This window comes from Triturus cristatus, chromosome 10, assembly GCF_964204655.1.
Source record: "Triturus cristatus chromosome 10, aTriCri1.1, whole genome shotgun sequence".
NCBI classification, from domain to species: Eukaryota; Metazoa; Chordata; class Amphibia; order Caudata; family Salamandridae; genus Triturus; species Triturus cristatus.
The window spans coordinates 1,024,031,852-1,024,056,405 of record NC_140593.1 but is presented as its reverse complement, the minus strand read 5'-3'; the positions used below and the strand labels follow the sequence as shown (position 1 = coordinate 1,024,056,405).

Here is a 24,554-nt window from a genome sequence, read left to right as displayed (position 1 = left end):
CAGACGCTCCCTCACCCTGCACATCTTCAGAAAGAACCTCAAGACCTGGCTCTTCGACTGAACCGGAGCTGCACCACCCCCACCCCTCAGCTCCTTGAGACCCTCACGGGTGAGCAGCGCACTCTATAAACCCCCTGATTGATTGATTGATAAGAGTACACTTCCTCTCCGTGAAGTGCCAAATCAACATCCTGTTTATAAATTCCAAACAACCATTAACCATAATGGAACACTGTGCTTTTGAAAAACATTGTACTATAACATGAAAGTGAGAGAGAGAATGAATGGGATAGTGTCTGGGGAAAAAGAGGGATGGAAAAAAGAAACAGGAATTTATTTAGGGATCTTCTTAGAGCCCTGCTAGAAATGAAGGGACTGATCAAAACTGGTAGTTCAGCTTATGGCAGCACTGCATGCAGACCTGCTAAGCAACAAGCAACAAGCTGTCTCTCTTTTGAAATTCTGGGCTGCTAAAAATCTATACCCTCTGATCATCTGTGGTTTATCTTTTTTGCCCTGTATTAAGAATTGTTAGGAAGTCACGGAGACTCCACTCAAGATGTCTTCACTGTCCCTGTGGAATACACATTCCTATGGCATGTTGGTGTCTACTCCACTAGCCTTTGTGAGGGAAGCCTGGGAAGGTGTGTCATGCACACCTTTGATTGTCCCCCAGCACAATTCATCCATCATAACCTACTGCTTCTTGAATTCTGGAGAATCCCTGCTGCACCAGCAGAGAGACATCTGACCAGAAAGATGAATCCTGATGTACCTGTCTCCCCCTCCCCCCCAATGCTGAGAACACGCCTAAGATTCTGGTGGAAGCCCTGCTGCCTTGAATGAAGAGCACACTGTACTCCTGGGTGTGGTGAGGAGCTGGCCAATTACTAGAAGTACAAAAGCAAGACCACTGAACTGAAGCCAGAGTGGAGGGCATCTTTACGAGGTGAGTCACCCAGAAGCAATGAGGACCTTTGAAGCTTAGATGGTCAGTGCTGAACCCAGGACATCTATTTTGAAGGAGGGTTGAGAAGCAGCAGAATCCATTTGAGAACCACAAGTGTGGTAAGCGGGCATCACCCTCAGCTAAATTATGTAAGCATGTACTTTATGATAGCCTATATCACATCCTTTCCATCCCAAGAGGGACATTGGAGGGTTTTCATTTTCAGCGTTGACCTTAGTCTACTACCCCTTTGGTTGAAGCGGCTCACCCTGGATTCTGAAAGCATATGGACCATCTTTCTACCCTTTAGGTTTCTTGGTGAGATTGGACCCTGGCACTAAATCACAGTTCTTCATTTGCTAGCAGGAACAAATTGGTCCAGTGTGTGCCCCCGATACAATGGTTGCCAGTATCACTTGACCATTTGTCAGTAACAAATTGTTCAATACACAGCGCTCTAAAGTTTCATGTTTGCAGGGCATTTAGCTTGGGTGCTAGCCCAGTTACAGTACAAGTTATCCGTCGATTGGAACATTTAAATTTAGAGTCAAGTTTTAGCTGTTAATTGTCTCCATTCTGAACTCTGCCCTGTGGCCCCAAGCTAGTGACAATTGGAGCCATTGGGACCATGTAAACTGGGCATTGGACTTTGTGCACATGTCATCTTAAACCAATCAATCAATCAATCAGGTGTTTGTTAAGCGCGACTACTCACCCGTAAGGGTCTCAAGGTGCTGGGTGGGGGGGGGGGTCGCAGGTTCCAGTCCATCAAGGAGGGGGTCTGTCGAAGAGCCAGGTTTTGAGGTTTATTGCGATGATGGGGAGCGATGTTGTCTGTCTGAGGTGGAGCGGAAGGTCGTTCCAGGCTCTGGCCGTGCGGAAGGAGAAGGAGCGGCCTCCTGATCTGGTCTTTCAGGTGCAGGGTACCACGGCGTAGGAGAGCTGGGCTGATCGTATGGTCCTTTGGGGTGCGGGGAATTTGAGTCGGCTGTTCAGGTATGCTGGTCCGGTGTCGTGTAGCGCCTTGTGAGCGTGGGTTAGCATCTTGAAGGTGACTCTAGCTTCGATGGGGAGCCAGTGGAGTGTGCGCAGGTGCTGGAAGATGTGGCAGTGTTTTGGCAGGTTGAGGACCAGTCTTGCGGAGGCGTTTTTGATGTTCTGTAGCTTGCGGGTGAGGTTTTTGTTGATTCTGGCATAGAGTGCGTTGCCGTAGTCGAGCCTGCTGGTGACCAGGGGGTGAGTGACGGACCTTCTGTGTTTGAGGGGGATCCATTTGAAGGTCTTATGAAGGAGACGGAGGGTGTGGAAGCAGGAGGACGAGACGGAGTTGATCTGGCGGGCCATTTTGAGCTCTGAGTCCAGGATGATTCCCAGGTTGCGTGCATGGTCCGTGGGGGTGGGTGGGCTTTTGATGGCGGGGGGCCACCAATTGTCGTTCCAGGCGTCGGGGCTTGGACCCATGATGAGTACTTCCGTTTTGTTGGTGTTTAGTTGTAGACAGCTGTTTTTCATCCATTTGGCGACGGCTTCCATGCCTTCTCGAAAGTTGTGTCTGGCGGTGTTGGGTTCATTGGATAGGGAGAGGATGAGTTGGGTGTCGTCTGCGTATGACACAATGTTGAGTCCATAGGTTCTGACGATGGGGGTGAGCGGAGCCATGTAGACGTTGAAGAGCGTAGGGCTGAGGGAGGACCCCTGGGGAACTCCGCAGGTGGTAAGTGTAGTGTCCGAGAGGAAAGGGGGGAGTCAGACCCCCTGCGTTCTGCTGGAGATGAAGGAGAGGATCCAGTCGAGGGCCTTATAGAGACTTATAGCTGCAGATTCCTTACCTTTGAATTTCCCAGGCGTCAGGCTGTATCTGGAAATTTTTGCTGAACAATACTCCTTGGGCACACCTTCGGTGGCTACATTCGGCTCTGCTTGACATCGGCGGCATCAATAGCGTCGGGTTATGACGTCGCGATACCTATATAGGTGCCACCAGGCATGCGGACGTCAGTTCTTTTCGTTCTGCACCAGTTAAGCGCCAATTTGGGAAGAGCTACCCCTCTGTCCCTTTTTTACATGCTTTTTCTCTACTTTTTCTATTGCGTGCGAAGGATATCATTGAGGAAGACAAGGATTTAAGCCTTGTGGGGCCTGTCCCCGCACAATGTCGGTCACCAATCCTCACCTCGTCTGCCTTTGGTGTCTCAAGCGCAACCACGATCCAAAGTCATGCTCGGACTGTCGGGCTAAGACTCCTAAGACTTTACGGGAGCGGGTCTTTGAAGCTCCTTGTGGCCCGATAGCCGACACCATCAAGCGAGACTCCGTGGAGGTCCCGATCGAGGAAGAGGGGTCACGGGGACCTCTCTGGGAGCCCAAAGTCCTCTTCGTCCCACTCGAGGTCATCGGGACACTCGGGGAAGAGGCACAAAATGAAGAAGTTCAAGTGGACTTCATCTTCACCTTGACTGTCGTCCATCGACGAAGTAGGTAAGGAATGCCGATGCTCTAGGCACAGTTCCACGGAGCCAGAGCCAGTATCGTCTTCGCGCCTCCCTCCTTTTCCAGGAACCCGAGCGAACCCTGCTTAAATGAAGGAGTTCTACGAGGCCATGCGCTGCGTATTTGAGCAGGCCGACCCCTCTGGTGAGCCTTCGGGCCCTGCGGGGTTGGAAGGGGCCCCGTCAATTCAAGGCCGTTGGCTCCGGCCACAGCGCCAGTGCGGCCTTAGAGGGCCAATAATGGATCTGAGTAGACGCCGGTCATGCCACCGTGATCTCCCCCGACGTCGGACCCGAAGTCGGTGCCTGCGGCGCCGCCGATGCCCCAGCCCTATCCTTATCCCCATCAACACAAAGTCAGAATGATGTCGCTTGACGTAGATTCTGACGTTGATTAAACCCAGGGGTTCTATGTTGTTGCCTGAACACTTTGTGGATGTGTTAGACTCGGGAGAGGAATGGGAGGGGTTCTATGGACCCTCTGGAACACCAGGATGACTCTGCAGAGCAGTTGGACTGGTATGGGGAACTTGGGGAATCCAGTGGACTGGATACTTCTCCAGATACTGGCATGCTCTCTTCACCAACTGTGGCTACGGAGTAGGGGGCATCTTATGCCATGGTGATTAAGAGGGCAGCTGAGGTCCTTGGAATGAAGCGCTTACTGATGTCCTTCTAGGCACGTGATCCAAGACTAGCACAGGGGCTCCTGTGAATAGGACAATCGCTCGCCGCCATCACCCAGTTCCGGGTGACCCAAAGTTCCTCAGCCAACACCCCACCCTAGAAAGCTTGGTGGGGCAGGCCTCCACCTCACAGGGCTCGTTCTCTTCCGCTCCTCCGGATAGGGAATCCAAGAGGCTGGATTAATTTGGAAAGAAATAGTTTTCTTCCTCCAGCCTGGCATTGCGGTCGGTAAATACCACATGCTTATTGGGCTGTTTCTCTCACTCCCTTTGGGAGACGATTGCGAAAATGCGGCCAGAAGTCCCGGAGGAGGCCTGGGCTGTGTTCTCTCTGGCAGTTAAGGATGGGAGAGATGCAGCCAAATTCACCACCACCTTGATACGATGGATTCGCTGGGTAGATCGATTTCCACGACAGTGGTTTTGAGACACCACTCCTGGCTTAGGACAACTGGCTTCTCGAGTGATGTTCAGGCAAATCTGATGGACAAGTCCTTTGATGGAACCTGCCTTGTTGGGGAAAAGGCAGATTCGGCCTTAGTGAGGTTAAAGGACTCTCGAGCTTCGACCAGACCCTTGGGCCTCTCTTCAACTCCTCCTGGCCAGTCTACCTTTAGACCCTTTCGATGGGAACGGAACGGGTTTCCAGCCACGTCAGCCCTATCCCAGCCACCGTCTATTGCAGGCTTCTCAAGCCGGGCGGGGACGTCGACTTGGTTCATACCGGCCTAGGAATGGAAGCCAGAAGTTGTCGGCCACCCTGCCCTCGGCAGCCGCAGCCTCCAAACACTCCTCGTCTGACTCTGGAAGACCTCATCACTCCAGTTGGTGGGAGAATCCATCATCATCTCCCTCACTGGAAGTCCATAACATTGGACAAGTGGGTCTTCCAGATAATTCAGGAGGGCTATTCTCTGCCTTGCCTTTTATCCTCCCATTCGGCCAAATCAGGAACGGCTGATGAAGGCTCATTTAAAATTGCTCCAGGACGAAGTTACAGCTCTCTTGGCCAAGGGAGCTATAGAAAGGGTCCCGGTTTCAGAAGTAGGTAGTGGCTGTTATTCCCGCTACTTTTTGATTCCGAAGCAGAACAAAGGGTTGTGGCTCATTTCAGATTTTCGGACCGACAATCTCTTCCTCAAGAAGGAGAAATTCAAGATGCTCACTCTAGCTCAGGTCTTGTCTGCCCTAGACCTAGAAGACTGGATAGTAGCATTGGACCTGCAGGATGGGTATTTTCACATCCCCATCCTGCCGGGCTACAGGCGTTACCTGAGGTTCAAGGTAGGCCGTGAGCACTTTCAGTTTACCGTGCTCCCCTTCGGCCTTGTCACTGCCCCTCTGGTGTTCACCAAGGTGATGGTGGTGGTCACAGCTAATCTGCGCAGATTAGGGGTGTCAGTCTTCCCTACCTCGACGACTGGCTGTTGATGGCGTCTACGCCCCAGGCTGTCATCTCCCACCTTCAGACTATGGCGAACCTCCTGCATTCTCTGGCGTTCTCTATACATGTGCCGAAGTCACACATGACTCCTTCTCAGATGCTCCCTTTCATCTGAGCTGTTCTGGATACAGTGCCGTTTCGGGTCTATCCTCTCGAGCTGTGAGTCCTGGATATTCAGGTTATGATTCCGATGTTTCAGCCTCTATCCTGGATTTCAGTGAGACTTACTTTTAGGCTGTAGGGTCTCATGGCCTCCTTCATCCTCTTGGTAAAGCATTTCAGGTGGTGTATGGAGGCTCCCCAGTAGAACTTAAAGTCCCAGTAGGCACAGCATCAAGGGAAATCTCACAGATGTGGTTCAGAGCTCAGACGGAACTGCGAAAGATCTTCAGTGGTGGTTGACGAACCGTGATTGGGTCAATGGCAGACCTCTTTAGATTTCGTTTGTATAGTACCCTCCACACGAGCCGGTCCATTACCCTTCAGGTACTATACAAACGAAACCTTAGTTCCACTACATAATACCAGTTGCTTAAAATGAGCCACATACTGACATTATCCCTCATCTTCTCATAGGTTTCCCTACAATCATAGATCCTGAAGAGACCATACACTACACACAGGGTTGAAACGCCATCGACAAATTGCATAAATGAGCCATTATTCACCAGCACTGATCACTTTATCTAGCACTGTATACTGTACATATATGTGTAAATGTTTGTTTATATGAAGCATTGGAAACCTTGTATATATTTCTCATATATGTCACTAATTTTCTAGGTTCCGTTTTTCACTAGTACACCTTTCACTCAGAACTATATGTTCAAAAGTATTCCTTTGTAACAGTATTTCATTTCAGGGATTATATGAATATTTTTGATTCAAAAATAAATCAGAGGTGTATTTGCTTCCTTCTCTCTCCAATCTCACTATAACCCAATATATTGCCATTGTGCTCATATACATTGAGATTACTTCATTGAGTGTCCACAGGAGCCTCTGTCTTTTGATAATAAGTATATAGATACCGCAACGTCATCACCGATGCTAACGACACCGCCGATGTCACAAGAGCTGAATGGAGCCACCCGATGGCGTGCACAAGGGATATTACTTAGAAAAAGATTCCGGATCCAGCGTGACACCTGGGGAATTCAAAGGTAAGGAATCTGCAGCTAGATAGAGTCTCTACCAGATAATGCATTACCGAAGGTAAGTAACTTGTTCTTTAAGCACACTAAACCATCATTAAGACTGGCAATAGTTATTCAAATTTTGATGGTGGATTTTTGTGAGGTTGAAACATGTTTAGTGCAAAGATGTACTGATTCTCTGCCTCCTCACTTAAAGAGTCTACATATATATTGGTCAAAAGGAACTTTGTCCCAAGCCCCTACCATAGAATAAGAAGGGAAACAGATCATACAACATATATACAAAGTAATGACGTAAATCTCACAGATATCTTTGCGGTCAGCTCAGGTCTAAGTATTGCCTCCACTTAGTTAGCAGAGCAGAATTATTTATAATTCTGGCTTGCTGTATATACATTAGGGATAATATTTCAGCACACCAGATAGCCAACTAAGGGCTTCATTTAGAGTACCCCGGACCGAAATGTGTTAATACCATACCTCTGGAGTTAACGATACTGAGGGGGGGGAGGGGGCAGTCATCATGGGATGTATTTAAGAATCAGTAATTCAAGGTACAATTCCTGGAGTGATTGCTCATTCTTTCCCGAGGTTTCTCTTTGAGATTTCATCTACTGAAAGCAGTGAAATATCTGGGAGAAACATTTCAGGTCAGCAGTAACTTTGTGGACCTCTTAAGTCCTGATGAGGCAAATGAACCAGTTGCCAGCCTCCTCTGGAATTGCAGGCCTCTCAAAACGAGACGTAGAACAAGATTGCCAAAATGTTCACACTACACAGAGCAGCACCCTTAGTTGCTGCACTGTATTACGTGTGAGGGAGAGAGCAGGAAAGCACCATATCTATAAATATAAGGCACTATCCAGCTCTCTCTCTAGTACTGGTGCACAATTAGGCTGCTGAGCGCAACGCACACACCTTTGCGCCATAGTTCAAAGATGTATGAGTGAGTCTGGCATAGGTTTTGTACTGGAAGGGTGCCCTTCCAATACTAAATACTGTGCTTAGACTAGCTTTAAAACTTCCCACTTCGCATGTGTTCTGTACAGTGCAGCACACATGCAAAGTGGAAAAAGGTAGGTAAAATAAAGCACACCTTCCATGGATAAATGAGGGGCTGACCTAGACACATGAAGAATAATAGAAAGGCAAGTTTAAGAGGCACCCCAGTGCCTACAAAAGTGTCACAAGATGTGGGACAAATAAATGATGTATTGAGGTCTTTTGGCATGAACCCCATTAGCCTAATACAAGTTCCATGCACTCACTCGGTGTTAGGTGAGCAATGTTTTAAACATTCACTTCTGTGGATTGTACTGTGCAAGCGTCGGCAACATGTACCGGGCTTTGCACTGTAAATTAATGAACATGTTTTAGAAGAATTCTCAGTATGGGGACTCTTGCACAGTGCTTGTATAGCACAGTGCAGTATATTGGAGCTGTGCTGCAAACCCAAATTTGATTCTGCCTTCACTGTCCTGAGCCCACCCGCTTAGGATTCCACGCTCTATGCTGCAACTGTCCCCTAGAAAAAGTTAGCGACTTTAATTCTGAGCACCTTTTACCATTACTATTACCAAAGTAGCAATGCATCAAAATTTCTTGCGCATGCGTCAAAAAACCTTGTGACGCCATGGATGCGCCGTATTTACAATACGAGGCTCTATGGCGAAATGTCCCAAGGATGCATCAAAACCTCTGACTCATTCGTGGGTAGGATGCCGCAAGACATCAAGCCCAAAAGTGGCGCATTACTGTAGTTGGTCATAAGACTGACGCAACTACAGCAATACGTCAGAAATCAGAGGCAATGCGTCAGTTTTGACTGACGTAAGTAGCCTCGTGTGGGGACCAATGTAATAGAAAGTGAAAAGGTGAAAAACTCACCTTGCCCCCATTACATTAGTCCTGGATGTCACGCATGCAAGTGGACATAATGTATTTATGTGTATCACTATGCCTACGTGTGTGTGACATATTATGTGAAAGTACAATGTGAGTGCATACAAGTCTGAGATGGGGTGTGATGTGATATTTTCTGTGTTACCTACCTTATGTAAGCACTTACCTGTTTAGTGGATGTGACTTTGTTGCAAATTGCACTGTTTCAAGTTACTTCAGCTGGTCAGATACCTATGCCACAGTCAATGCGTCATTTCTACACCTGGGTTTTAGAGGCATAGGAATTTTGATACATCTCAAGCTCAATGGCCCGCTTGCCAAAGATGCGTCACTTTTGCAAAATGTCATAAATACCACTGTGTCAGTTTTACGGGGGATTTTAGGTGGGAAAGCCTACTTTGCAGATAGGAAAACACGACTCAGCCAATTCCTAAGAAGGAAAAAACCGACGCAGGCCGATGAAAAGTGACGCATCTGCCTAGATGCGTCAGCTTGTATATATGGAGGATAGAAAACAAAATGATGCAGCGGGAGCACAATCTCCTTGTAAATATGCCCCTAACAGCTGTGCAACAAGATGAACACACTGTATAGCAACCTCCACCTGGACCGTGAAGAAGTGTCTAAAGGGTGTGAGATGCATACAGAGCTAAAGGGGAGGGTGTCAAGCCTGGAAGATGCTGCAGGAGAAAAGGAACTAATGCCAGAGTGAAAAGGTGGCCATGGTTGTTTAGCAGAAAAAGAAGCTGTGGGACATGGAGAACAAGTACAAACACAATAATGTGAGACTCTTGGGTGTATCTTAGGGGAGCAGGAGACTTCGCGTAGAGTATTAGATTTAGAAGTTGATTCCTGCCATCTGTTTCCAAGGAAGTAATTTCTGATGGATACATCTGCCAGTGGATTCCTCACCTTGTGAATATCCCCCTGCGCCAGCATTCCACGGAACTTTTCTTCCCCAGCATTCCACGTCGACGTGGGCGACGTCACAATACATCGGCTCCGCACGCGACTCCGTACGACGTCATCGGAGCCATAAGAAGCCCACGTCGGCGTGATGACGTCAGTTCCCTTTTTTCCGCGCCGTCGACGCGCAACGGTTTTTTCCCAGTGCTCTCTAGATACTTTGTAATCTAGTGGTGTATTCTTGTTAAAATCGGTATGTCTTCGACGAGGAAGTCGGGCTTTAAGCCCTGTAGGGAGTGCGGAGGCCTGATGTCCATGACGGATCCGCATCAGAATTGTTTATGGTGTCTCTCCTCTGATCATGATGTGGATGAGTGCGGGTGCTGTAGGAGCATGAATCCTAAAGCACTGAAGGAGAGGAAGACCAAACTCTTCATGAAGAAGATCGGTGAGGAGAAGAGAGGGAGGAAAAAGGAGAAGTCCAGGCGGGAGTCTTCAACTTCGAGGTCGTCGAAGTCGAAGAAGCACCATAAGAAGAGGAAGCATTCTTCTCGGCGTCGGTCCTCGAAGTCTAAGAGGTCGAGGTCTGCTTCGCCTCGTCGACGTCAGAGCAAGGTCTTGTCTCCTTCGCCTTCTCCGGATAAGTCTTCGAAGTCTCCCTCTCCGAAGCGGACTCTGGCTCGTTCCCCGACGCCGGCGCCGTCCAAGGCTTCGACTCCGGGTCGGGTGGAATCTGATGTGGAGCAGGAGCAGGAAGAGTCTGTCCCGGTGCCTGATGACTCCGCGGTTCCGGTGGAGGATTCGGAGGAGCCGACGCCGGTGGCTCCACAGGAGGATACAGGGGCAGTTCCTTATCCCCAATTCCCGGCTCCAGGTACGGATCCTTCGGGATTTCTGAATGCCATGTATGGCATTTTTCAGAGAGCATCCTTCCCATCCGGAGCACCAGCAGGTCCCGTGGGTCCGATGGCGTTTTCTCTGGGAGTGCCGCAGCAATACGCTCAGGCTCCTTTTCTGCCTTTTATGCCGATGGCGCCTTCTTGGCAGTTTCCGGCGCCGGTTGGGAATCCGGCTCGACCTCGGATGGATGGTCAATCTTCGGAGCCTTCTTTGACGCCGAGGCCGACTCCATCGACGCCGCATCCGGCGCCGCCGACTCCTCCTGTAGCGCCTCCGACGCCGATGCCTTTGGCTCCACCGACGCCGCGTACGACGTCGACGACGCCGGCTCCCCGGAATCGATCGAGGCGGGAGGCCCAAAGGGTTTTGGAGGAGGAAAGATTTCGTGCTGAGGTGGAAGAAGGTGAAGTCGACTCTTCTTCGGATGAGTTTGGAGGTATAGAGGTAGCAAGTGGTTTGGATACCACCCCGGAGTGGGAGCATGCTTCTACAAGGTCTTCTCCACCACAGGAATTGGCGCCCTATCATGTTGTGATCAAGAAGGCCGCGGAGTTGTTAGATCTGCAGCTGCCCTCTGTGGAGTACAAGTCCAATCTGCTCACAGAGGTGTTACACTCCCCGACGTCGGCTTCGGAGCCTTTGCTACCTTTCAATGAGGCTCTCTTGGAACCAGTGTTGGAGGTGTGGAAGAAGCCTCTGTCAGCTCCAGCAGTTTGCAGGCAGGTGGCAAGGAGATACAGGGTTGCGCCAGGAGACCCGGATTTTTTATCCACGCATCCTTCTCCGGAGAGCCTAGTGGTGCAGGCTTCATGTTCTAAACATGCTTCGGGTGCTTTCCCCCAATCTCCTGCTGATAGGGAGTCAAAGAAAGTTGATCAGGCGGCCAAAAAGTCTTTCTCCTCAGGAAGTATGGCGTTGAAGTCATCAAATGCTACGTGCTTGCTGGGGCGTTATATTCATGCCCTGATGGACTCTATAAAAACTCTGGCCCCTAAGTTACCTGAGGGGGATAAGTCGTCCTTCATGGAGGTTGTGGCGGACACTCAGGCAGCTGCCAGGCAGGTGATCCAGTCTGGACTGGATACGGCGGACTCTGTGGCGAGAATTATGGGGTCGTCCATTGCCGCAAGGAGACAAGCTTGGCTCCGTTCCTCAGGGTTTTCTGCAGATGTCCAGGCCACGCTGGTGGATCTGCCCTTTGATGGACAAAAGTTGTTTGGGGAGAAGGCAGATTCTGCTCTTCAACGTTTTAAGGACAGTAGATTAACGGCGAAGTCCTTGGGTCTGCAGGTTCCTGTGAGAGGTTCAACTTTCCGTAAGGCCAGGGGATTCGGAAGGTCATCCTTTCGCTCCTTCCGACAGCCACAACAACAGCAGCAACAACAGCAGCAGAATCCTCTCTATCGCTCCTATAGAGGGAAGCAAAGGGGTCGGAGAGGTTCTGGTCGCAACCCCTCTTCTTCCTCCTCCTCCTCTGCTCCAAATGAGGCTTCAGGGAAGCAGCCCTAGATCCCCCATCCCGGATCATGTAAGACCTGTGGGGGGTCGGGTGTCCTACTTTCTACGGGGTTGGAAATCTGTTACAACCGACCTTTGGGTTTTGAACCTCGTAGAGACTGGGTACGCCCTTCCCTTTCGGGAGTTTCCTCCCCCTTACCCTCCTTGCCAAGGTTATTGCTCGGAGGACCACCTGCTTCTCCTGCAGAAAGAAGTTCAAGCTTTGTTTCAGAAGGGCGCAATAGAGGTGGTTCCGGAGCAGGAAAGGGGTCAGGGATGCTACTCCCGGTATTTCCTGATCCCCAAGAAGGACGGCAGATTGCGTCCGATTCTGGACCTCAGAATCTTGAATTTTTACCTGAAACAGGAGAAGTTCAAGATGCTGACCCTTGCGCAGGTTCTTCAAGCGTTGCAGCAAGGAGACTGGATGGTGTCGCTCGACTTGCAGGACGCGTACTTCCATGTCCCAATCCTGAAGTCGCACAGGAAGTATCTCCGTTTTACGGTTGGGTCGCAACATTATCAGTTTGCGGTCCTCCCGTTTGGTCTTACTACTGCACCTCGAGTCTTCACAAAGGTGATGGCAGTGGTGGCTGCTCATCTCAGGAGGTCGGGGATTCCGGTTTTCCCCTACCTGGACGACTGGCTTCTGAAGGCAGAGTCCCCAGAGATGGTGCAGCGTCATCTGCAGGTGACAACTCAGCTGTTATTCGACTTGGGTTTTTCGATCAATGTGCCCAAGTCTCACCTGGTGCCCTCTCAACGCAACCTGTTTATAGGGGCAGTACTGGACACTACTGTGTGTCGAGCATTCCCTCCTCCTCAAAGGATTCTCGACATTCAGGAGATGGTCCCTTTATTCCACAGTGGAGCGGTTGTTCCAGTTCTGAAGGTCCTTCGCCTGCTCGGTCTGTTCGCTTCCTGCATTCTGTTGGTCAACCATGCACGCTGGCACATGAGGGCGCTCCAGTGGTGCCTCCGCAAGCAGTGGTATCAGCACAACGGGGATCTCGGGGAGTCGATCAAGATCTCCGGAGAGGCTGCAGCGGATCTGTCTTGGTGGAGCGTGGAGGGCAATCTGTCCCAAGGGAAGCCTTTCCATCTACCTCCATCGGTGGCCACAGTGATAACGGATGCCTCCACCCTAGGGTGGGGGGCTCATCTGGGGGATCTGGAGATCAAGGGTCTTTGGTCTCCAGAGGAGAGGTTGTTTCATATCAACCTTCTGGAGTTGCGGGCGATTCGTTTGGCACTCAAGGCCTTTCTCCCTTCCCTTCGCGGTCAGTCAGTTCAAGTCCTGACGGACAACACGACCGCGATGTGGTATATAAACAAACAGGGAGGGGTAGGGTCTCTTTGTCTCTGCAGAGAGGCCCTGCGGCTGTGGTCCTGGGCTCAGGACCATCAGATTTGTCTGATGGCAAATCATCTGGCTGGGGTGCTGAACGTGCGTGCGGACAGTCTCAGTCGGCAGTTCTCCGCCGACCACGAGTGGAGGCTCCATCCGGAGGTGGTTCGTCACGTCTTTCGGACGTGGGGGACTCCTTGGGTGGACCTGTTTGCCACCCGAGAGAACGCGCACTGCCCGTCATTCTGCAGTCTCCAGTATCCGATGCAGGGGGCGTTGGGGGACGCGTTTCAGTTGAGTTGGAGCTCACGACTCCTTTACGCGTTTCCTCCCATACCCTTGATTCCTCGGGTTCTGAGGAAGATTCGCCAAGACCGGGCCCAAGTCATTTTGATCGCCCCGGACTGGCCAAGAAGGGTGTGGTACACAGATCTTCTCCACCTCTCCTCGTGCCCTCCGCTCCGTCTCCCTCTGAGGGCAGACCTCCTCTCGCAGTCGGAGGGGCAGGTTCTACACCCCCACCTCCAGAGCTTACACCTTCATGCCTGGAGATTGAACGGGGCAACCTGAGTTCCTTCTCTCTCCCACCTGATGTGGTGGACGTTATTTTATCGGCCAGGCGACACTCCACCAAGTCCATATACTCCTACAGGTGGTCTAAGTTTGTAAAGTGGTGTGGAGAGAGGTCCATTGACCCTTTAAAGGCTCATCTTTCTGATGTGCTTCAGTTTGCTCTTTCCTTGGCTCAGCAGGGCTGTGCTGTGGCCACGGTCAAGGGCTACCTTTCGGCCTTATCGGCATTTCTGTGCCTTCCAGATCAACCGTCACTGTTTAAATCTCCGGTTGTTCTGAGGTTCATCAAGGGCCTACTCCTCAGTGGGACCTTAATCTTGTCTTAACCTTTTTAATGGGGTCCCCGTTTGAGCCTCTTCATAGTTGTCCTTTGAGGCTGTTGTCCTTTAAGGTGGTTTTTCTTGTAGCCATGACCTCGGCAAGGAGGGTGAGTGAGCTTCAGGCTCTTAGTTCCAAACCTCCTTTTCTTGCCTTACATGCTGAAAGGATGGTTCTCAGGACCAGGGCTGCTTTCCTGCCAAAAGTTGTTACTCCTTTCCATTTGGGGCAGTCTATTACCCTCCCTGTTTTTTATCCACCCCCTCATCCTTCCAAAGAAGAAGAAAGACTCCATCGCCTTGACCCGAAGAGGGCTATGAGTTTTTATTTGGACAGGACCAAGGACTTTCGTATGGATGACCAGCTTTTTATTGGCTACATTGGTCGTTCTAAAGGTAGAGCGGTGCACAAGCGCACGCTGTCAAGGTGGATTATACTGACCATCAAGATCTGCTACGCCTTGGCTGGTAAGACTCCTCCTGAGGGTATTCGTGCTCACTCTACTAGAGCTAAATCTTCATCATCTGCTCTGGCCCGGGGTGTTCCTGTGGCAGATATTTGTAAAGCCGCGACTTGGGCCTCCCTCCATACTTTCGCAAAGCATTATTGCTTGGACTCTGAGATGAGGAGGGAGGGCCACTTCGCGCGCTCTGTCTTGCAAGACTTTCTGGTATAGAAAGGTGGACACCCTCCTCCGGGAGTGGGGACTGCTGTGGGAATCTATTCACAAGGTGAGGAATCCACTGGCAGATGTATCCATCAGAAGAACAAGTTACTTACCTTCGGTAACGCTTTTTCTGGTGGATACAGTATCTGCCTGTGGATTCCTCACCAACCCACCCGCCTCCCCGTTGTCCACCTTTTGTATACCATGAAATAGGTCTTGTTTGAAATGCTTATATTTTCTCTTGTACATTTGTAGGTAATGCTTGTTTGATTAGCATTCCTTTGTTTTGTATGCTATGCATATGTATTGGTTTTTCTATATACTGTGTATACTTGGGATTGTCGTTGGTTCACCTGTTCGCCTCGAAGGCACGGAAAAAATGGGTGGAACTGACGTCATCACGCCGACGTGGGCTTCTTATGGCTCCGATGACGTCGTACGGAGTCGCGTGCGGAGCCGATGTATTGTGACGTCGCCCACGTCGACGTGGAATGCTGGGGAAGAAAAGTTCCGTGGAATGCTGGCGCAGGGGGATATTCACAAGGTGAGGAATCCACAGGCAGATACTGTATCCACCAGAAAAAGCGTTACCGAAGGTAAGTAACTTGTTCATCTGGTGTATGACATTGCACACCACTCACCTGGTCAGTGTCCTCCTCTGCGTTCTGCTTCTAGAACAGTGATCAATCTTTTATTTCCAAACTTAGATCAAGCTGCTCTCTTTGGTGAGGGAAACCACTGAATGCAGTCAGATGGATTATACACTGCCCTTCAGCCCTGGTTTCTCACCTACGATTAGGAAAGCATGAAAGAGGTTTGACAAAAATGAAGACACAACCAAGGACCTTGGGGTTAAATATGCCATTGTTGCCAGAGCCTGCCCAGGCATAGCTGTTTTCACATACCAAAGAAGCTGGCAAACCTGATACATTTTTGCCAAATGACCAAATTGGGCGTGCTAATTATAAATATAGAGCACTGCGTTTTGGATCACAATAAGCTCTGTCAGCTTGGGGCTTACTATGCCATCTGAACTCATAGCACCCGTACGCAACAGGACCATGCCCACCACCATGGGCCAGGTTCTCAGACCTTCTTCTGATACGACTCCAGCACCCTCCTTGCCCTCAACACCGGACACCACACCGCCTACCAGCTCGCGTCGCCGAAGGACACCCAAGGAACTTTCTCCTGCCGAAACTGCAGCTGTACCCTCACCCACTTCCACTTCCACACACCAGCACCTCACGCCGCCTGGCCGACCCACAACACACCCGACTGGCTCAGTTGCATCCTTCTCAACACGCGCTCCCACCACAAACATGCCTCGGAAAGCTGCGACCTCCTCGACTCTGTCTTCCCTGACATCGCCTTCCTCACGGAAACCTGGACGCATGCCAGCTCGGGGCCGGAGATCACCACTGCCAACCCCCGATGGCTACAAGATCACCCACAAGGACCACACCCACTGACCAGGAGGAGGCATCGCTATCGTCCACAAGAACTCCTCCGCCTGACCACCCACTCGGATGACCCAATGACAACCATGGAACATCTCCACTTCCAGGTCCAGACTAACCCCAACCCCACCCTCCATGGCACCCTCGTCTACAGACCTTCTGGCCCCCGCCCACCCTTCACTGATGCCACCATCAGCTTCATCGCACTCCAGACTCTTGCATCTACCGATTACATCCTACTCAGCGACCTCAACTTCCACCTGGACAATCCCAATGACCATAACACAGCATCCCTTCTGGATAACCTCGCCCACATCAGACTCAAGCAGCAAGTCACCTCTCCGACCCACGCAGCAGGACACATGCTCGACCCAGTCGTCTCTGCCAGCGAAAACATCACCCACAGCCACATCTCCGAACTCCTCTGGACCGACCACCACTGCGTTAATTTCGCCTTCACCAAACCCACCATATACCACCACACCGTCTGCCCCACACCGTAACTGGAACAAGGTCACTGAAGAACCTCTCACAACCTCCCTCAGCACAACCACGCCGCCAACATCCACAGATGCCAATACCTTAGCACGCAACCTCCGCCAATGGATCTCCAACTGTTCCGATGCGCTGGCGCCCCTCCAGAAATCACCCTGCAAGCAACACTCCAAGAAAGCCAGTTGGTTCACTGCCATCCTCCATGAGTCCAGACGCACCTGTAGACGGCTCGAGAAGAGATGGAGTAATAACAAAGTCCCAGAAGCCAGCCTTCAAAGCCGCCGTCACCGCACACCACCTCCTCCTAAACACTACAAATAAAATAGTCCTCCAAGACAGAATCAGCCCGCTCGCAACCATAGTCAGGAACAACGGACTGAACATTGTCTCCTACGTCAACGACAACCAGCTGATCCTCTCCCTCAACAACGAGCCCACAATTGCCATAAACAACTTCCACAACAGAATGAAGGCCGTCACCACCTGGATGAGAGACAGCTGCCTCAAGCTCAACTTGGACAAGACCGGAAGTCCTCTTCCTGGGGCCCAACACCTCCGCTTGGGAAGACTCCTGATGGCCTGACGCATTAGGAACCCCCCACACCCACGGACCACGCACAAGACTTCTGCATCACACTGAATACCTTGCTCAATATGAACAGCCAGATCAACTCTGTCTCCTCATCATGCTTCCACACTCTTCGCCTGCTTCGAAAGACCTTCAGATGGATCCCCACTGAGGCCAGAAAGACGGTCCCTCATGCACTCATCAGCAGCAGATTCGACTACGGCAATGCACTCTACGCAGGCGTCACCCAGAAACTCCTCAGGAAACTACAGAACGTTCAGAACACTGCAGCCAGACTGGTTCTAAACATCCCCTGTCGCAGCCACATCTCCTAACAACGGTGAGAACTTCACTAGCTCCCAGTGAACAAAAGAGTCACCTTCAAGCTCCTCACACGTGCCTACAAAGCCCTCCATGATGTTGGACCAGCATACTTGAACCACCACCTCTCATTCCATGAACCCACCAGACACCTCCGCTCCGCCCAACTGGCCCTGGCCACCATCCCTCGGATCTGTAAGGCCCGGACCGGAGGAAGATTCTTTTCCTATCTCTCTGCCAAAACCTGGGCCATTTTGCCTCTTCACCTCAGGCTATTCCGGCCGCTGACCCAATTTAGGAAGGATCTCAAGACCTGGCTCTTCAAATGAACCTCAGCGCCCAGCAGGACCTTCAGCCCCCCCCCCGCCTCCCCCCTACACATATGCTGATTCACTGTGTCACTCTGGTTTAGTGCAACCAGATCACCTGTTCTTTGTGCCATCTGGGTTTAAGGAAATCCCCAGTCCGTACAATTTACACTGGAACCAATTGATTATTGTCATTAGGGAGAGGATATTGAACACCCACTTCCGACGCAGGGCCGTTACTGATCATAGCCCATTAGGATGGTAATTTCATATAGAGGGCGTCCTGGATCTTCGTTGTGCCTTCATCATCTGCATTGCTAGACATGTGTTTCTAATTAATGGAATCTTAGGCAGGTACATTACATTAACCTCCTTTCCCGATACAGACTCTATCTGGACACTTGTCATGCCATGACAGAAAACATAGTATTGAACTTCAACATTAAAAAACTGGGGGGGGGTCTTTCAAAGCGGTGTAGCCAATGTAAGTAAGGGCATGGCTTAAAAACACTCAAGCTAAAAATCTGTGCTTAGCAAAGTGTGCCACCCGACTTGTATTCTGCTGTTTCTGTCATTGCATCCTGATATATGTTACAAGTAAAATCATACCTGCAACAAGGCAGGACTATTGGCTTTATCAATGGTTGTTAGTTGCATAAGATAAATAAGCAGCAACTATGGCTTGTATATAATATTGAAAAAGCTTCCACTTAAAGTCCTGGTGACACCACGACAATGTTGATGCTCCTGAGTTTCAGAAAGAGAAGGGAAATCCAGAGAGAAAATAACTCTCTTTAAAGGATTTCCCTTCCCCTACAACGCTCACCTTGCATGACGTCATGCCGTAACTTCCCCTCAAGTGAGAAGAGAGCAGTGTAAGCACGCGGGCATGATATGCCTGCCATCACTGCAGTCCGTAAAAACACGGACCGCATGTGCCAGGGCACAAAACAGAGCCCGATAGAGACACGTTTCAAGGCCCCCTTTTTAAAAAAACTGCCGGTGCTCAGCACCGGTAAGACCCGGCGCACTTAAAGCACTGGGTCCACCAACAAGCTCTCACTGCTTCGGTGCTTCCAAGATATGCATGCAGCGTGTCTGCAAATCTCTTGGATGTGGCCCTTATTTCAAAAACATGTGGGTGCCTATCTAGTGCTGGTGTTGCCCTTCTGCATTCACAGTTTGTAAACTGATTTGAATTCACCATGATTTATTTTGCAATTTCAATGTTTGCAGAATTCACCTCTGTGATCCATTGCATTCTCCAGCTTTTGGAGGTTTGAAAGATGTATTTAGATTCCATGTGTGATAGATTCAGCATGGCTTTGCACAGTTTAATTATATTGCCCTTATTCAGGTTATCCCCCTGCCTCAGGATTGGTGATGAATTTGTTTTTTCCTCAAAAGATTCATCTTGGATAATGGGGGTTTATGGGTGATGGGCAAATGTGAGCCTTACCACCACCTCACCCACCATGGGCTTCTCGGGTGGGTGGTGTGGTCCAGTGTCCACAGGGTTATTTCGTGGATGGGGAAATAGAGGCAGGGTTAGGTACACAAAAGGTGTGGGCTGTTAGGTCCATCCCAACTTTCTTAGCCAGTATGACATACTGCTCCGCTGGTCAAGCTAGCAGTTTCAGGTCAGCTAGTGGTTTTCAAGTGGTTTTAGGTTCCTCGTGTATTGCTTGGTTGGTAGCAATAATAGCGGGCAAGAATAAGGTGGTGATTGAGACTCTATTGGCCTCCAAAAAGGTGGAGGGCGAACTTAATCAAGCCTTGGGTACTGGAACAGGTTTGGGAGCCCCGTCGGGGGTGTCCGCAGAGGCATTCTGCCGGAGGGGTGGCGGTGGCCATTTTGACCAGCTTGCTAGCCAGAGCAAAGGGAAAAAGTTGGGTGCGAGGCCAAGTTCTAGCGCAGGAGCAGAATTGGATTTGACGGCTCCAGCAGGTCGGGCCTCCAAGGCAGACTAGCCCCGCAGGTCCATTGTGGCTGCAAGGAAGAAGGCAGGGATAGAGAATGTACTTAAGTCCATTGAGGTCATGTCCTCTGCAGTTGTCTTGCAGGGGTGTGGGGACAGTTGGCATTGTTATACTGTCCAATGCAAACCAAATGCCAACGTGCACACGTTTATATATGTAGAATCAAAAAGTACCAATTTTCAAAGGTTGTGCTCAAAACGCCATGACGCCTGTCCAATGGCGACTCACGGTCAAATGCCGAACAATAGTGCAAAAAGAACTGAGCTTTTTGCTGGCGTGAGCACTTTGTAATGGGCTATAAAAAAGCCATTTGCTGTTTTTAATCGAGTTTCATGTGGAGAGTTATGACAATCAGCAGTCGTTGTCTTCATCAAATCAATTTGTTTTCAAATGTTGCTTGCATTCTATATTTTCAAACGAAACTTGTTTGTCAACGCTGGGAAAGGTCATCCAGCTAATTACCATCTCGGCAATTTAACAATGTACCCAATGCATTTCGGGTCCCATTAGAACCCTTCATCAGGGGTATTCCTTAAGGTCGGTGTAACTAAAAAGAACATAAAAAGGCAATTCAATTACTAGTCCTCATACCATATCGATTTGTGCGAAATAGGAGAGCAAAACGTGCTCTTTGGTTTAAACTCTTTGAATGTACCCAATATTTCAGAAGGTGCGGATGAATCAAGTGGCATAGTAGAAGGTTCAATGGTGCTGAAAAAATATTTTAATCGCAAAATCCTAACAAACTTAAAAAAAGCAATTTCTGTTTCAGCGATGTTACTGTGGTAAGTGGGTACGAAAGAAGTTCCCTTATTCAAAACTGCAACTTGAGCTTTAGAGAGTTTGTTTTTAGAAATGTTCACAACTAGGTCGCTCTTGTCTTGCTGCGTAGAGATCTCTTGTCCGTTTCTGAAAGTGGCTCTTTCCTCTTGCTTCGCCTCGTTTTTGTATAGGTTGGTGATTTGAGGCGGGGCTGGTGGCCAAAAAAGATTTACGAGCTTCAGTGTTTGCTGCAGTGTTACCGGCATTATCTGACACTTTAGTAGCTTGACTCACTGGAGGACGATTTTGAGCAACTTCAGAATCAGAAACTACACTCTCTTGAGAAGAGTTAACATTTGTGGGTCTTTGCCATTTGCGTTGATTATAAACTTCTGCCCAGGTATAGACCTCGTCTAGCTTATAATCAATAGTGTCTCTACGGAACTTCTTGATCTTGCGTTCATGTATTTCTTTTGCGTATTTGTCGAGTCCACATCAATGTAGAAAAGGTGTTTCTCATTGAATTACTACAATTCGCACTCTACCACAGTTATTTTGAATGGAAGGGTGTGTTTTACGCCCAAAACAACGGTACATCAATGGGCTTTGCGGGAGCCCCTTCGTACGCCAATATTTTTATGGCCAAGCTTGAACATGAACATATCCTGAATAATCACGTATGGTCTCTAAATCTAGTGTTATACAAGTGTTACATAGATGATATTTGTATTATCTGGTAGGGTGATCGTAGTGTTCTTGAAGCCAATATCTTTTATCTTAATCATATTCACAATCGAATTAAGTTTACTCATCAAATCGACAAGCACAGCATCAACTTCCTGGATGTACTTATTCAAATTGATCAAGGATCCATCAAAACCAAAGTTTACATCAAACCCACAGATAGAAACAATTCTCTTCATTATGAAAGCTTCCATCAATCCACACTCAAGATACATCTGCCTTTTTCACAGTTCATCCGATTAAAAAGAATCACTTCTGACCCACAAGACACAACTTCTATCACCAATCAATTTGTTGATCGATTTCGTAAACGAGGTTATCCACCACAGATCTTGGAGGATGCAAACGTAAACTTGATAACACAGACCGCAACAGCTTACTACAACGTACATGCAAAAAACAAGCTAATCCTCTGGTATGTGTTTTAAAACATTCTACTCAAGTTGACAACATTAAATCCATCATCATGAAGCATTGGAACATTATTCGCACTGAACCTGATTTACTGGCTCTATTTCCGCAAAAAACGATCTTTGCTATGCAACGATCCAAAAACTTGAAAGAATTGCTGACTCAAGCTTCAGACACATCTGTTAAATTTTTCAAAGGCATGCAAAAATGCCAGAATTGTGTTCACTGTAACAATGTAATCATTGGTGATTGTTTTATCCATGCAACTAAAGGTCACAAGATCAAATTACGACACTCAAGTACGTGCGATACTCCCAACGTTATCTACGCACTTAAATGCCCTTGTGGCAAAATTTATGTTGGCAGGACTGAACGCAAAGTAAAAATACGAATAGGTGAGCACAAAAGCAACATTCGTATGAAAAATGAGAAATCCACAGTTGCAATACATTGGATAGAAGCCAAGCATAACATTTCTCAGCTCCGTTTTACTATACTGGAGGCACAAAAGTCAAGGTCTGATGTTGATTCTCAAAAATCTCTCGCACGTGCAGAATTTTATTGGACCAAAAAACTGCAGTCACTTCAACCTCTGGGTCTCAACGACCAGATTGAATTTAATTGTTTTTTGTAATCTGATTCCTCTCTATGAAAATGTTTTGTACAACTTTATTGATTCAAATGCAATGTGACATCGCTTTGTAGTATGAGCATCGTCCTACTATTAACAGACTGTTTCTATGTCTTTGGTGTTTTCACCCATTGCTGTAATCCGTCTTCACTTTTTAGCATTTAAACCACCCCTTGTCGGACGCAAGCACGCCAACCCACATCTGACGTGGTTCCGCCGGACACGGTTGCACTTCTTTACCGGGTATGTTCACGGGTCCTTTCAGGAGTTAACTTCTATCACAGCACATTTGCTTATTTTTTCACTTGTCTGTCAGTTTGACGGTTTAAACTGTCTACTGTGTCCTCGATCCATTTGCATATGAGCACCGCTTTTGTTTATCCATTAGTCACGTTTTTTTAACGTAGCGAGTCTATCTTATGTAGCGAGTCTATCTCACGGTGGAAAGTGTTAATGGCCTTTTAGTGAGCTTTTTTGGTATATCCCACATATTTATGCACCTTTGTGTTTCCGACAATTGGAAGTGTTCACCAATGGATGGTCTCAGCGTTTGATTGGTCGCTTTGATTGACAACTGCTTTAAAAACGAGTATGAGTTGATTACTCTTAGCATGACTGCATTATCGTAGCAAAATATTAAGTTACGCTTGTAGACACAGGCACCATTTAATTTGTTAATTTTTCGATGTTGAACTGATTATGAGGATTAGTAATTGAATTGCCTTTTTATGTTCTTTTTAGTTACACCGACCTTAAGGAATACCCCTGATGAAGGGTTCTAATGGGACCCGAAATGCATTGGGTACATTGTTAAATTGCCGAGATGGTAATTAGCTGGATGACCTTTCCCAGCGTTGACAAACAAGTTTTGTTTGAAAATATAGAATGCAAGCAACATTTGAAAATAAATTGATTTGATGAAGACAACGACTGCTGATTGTCATAACTCTCCACATGAAACTCGATTAAAAACAGCAAATGGCTTTTTTATAGCCCATTGCAAAGTGCTCACGCCAGCAAAAAGCTCAGTTCTTTTTGCACTATTGTTTGGCATTGTTATACTGTCAACAGGTGGTGCATATCGAGGTGGACGGGCTAACTGTGACTTGAGCCTGCCTCTGGATTTGTCTCATTATATCGGAACACTGATCCCTAAACACACCATATCAGCAAATCTTAAATACCGAATAGTTGTTTATTTGTAAGTGTGTTTTGTCACCTTCACTCAATGTACTGCTCTTAATAAATTAGATTTTCCTTTTTCCCTATTTTTTTCTTTTGCTACAAATAAACTACTATCCGGTATTTAAGATTGCTGATATTGTGTGCCTGGGGACCATGGTTCTGCTATACTATGACTACCCAAGGTCCCTGATGACTCTCTGGTTTCCTTGTTCTGGATTTGTCTAGTGAATCGGCAGGCAAGTGCAACGAACATACAAAGAGGACTGAGAGTGCTCTGGAGTTTGCTTACAGTAATTGTCTTCACATGTGTATTGGCGCTGTCAGGCACGGAGGAGAGGGCTGCGGACAGGGGCATGTGCGGTATGCCCATTGTGCAGTTGGGAGACATAAGAGAGGCAACGAGCTCTGCTTTTCCCCTATAAGTGGCAGCCTAGCAGGGGGTTTGTGGCTAAGATGGCGACCTAGAAAGTTGCAGCACTCAGTGCTCCGCAACCCTAGGCCAATAATTAGGAATCCTGTTCTGCCCTGGGAGGTTAACCGGCCCGAGAATATTGACCGATTTCTAGGATGTCAGCGCCATGCAGAGGTGAGCCTTTTAACTGACTGGAGGCTGCGTTGGTGAGCAGCTACAGCCTCGCTGGAAACTGCGGCCTGTGACTCCTTCACGTGGGCACAGGACAGTTCTGTCTAGCAGACTCTGGGGCAGCCCAGCAGAGATACAACAGCCCATAGGGGCTTGGATCAGGCCTGAGCGCTGTCTGGGGGGCCGTGGGAAGACCGCTCAGAGACTCGTGCTCGCTTGTATTGTGCCCTCTGGTACTTGGACTGATCTGCCCGGCGTACTCTGAGGACT

General features: G+C 48.7%; 1 long non-coding RNA gene across 2 annotated transcripts in view; it reads left to right on the top strand.

Annotated features, from left to right (window-relative positions):
* Positions 1–22,697: 22,697 nt before the first annotated feature.
* Positions 22,698–24,554, top strand: part of LOC146796461 (uncharacterized) — a 121,065-nt gene continuing 119,208 nt past the window's right edge. For both annotated transcript variants that reach the window (XR_014969619.1, XR_014969620.1), the window contains exon 1: positions 22,698–22,759. This is a non-coding gene — a long non-coding RNA (uncharacterized LOC146796461). The remainder of the gene's footprint in view (positions 22,760–24,554) is intronic.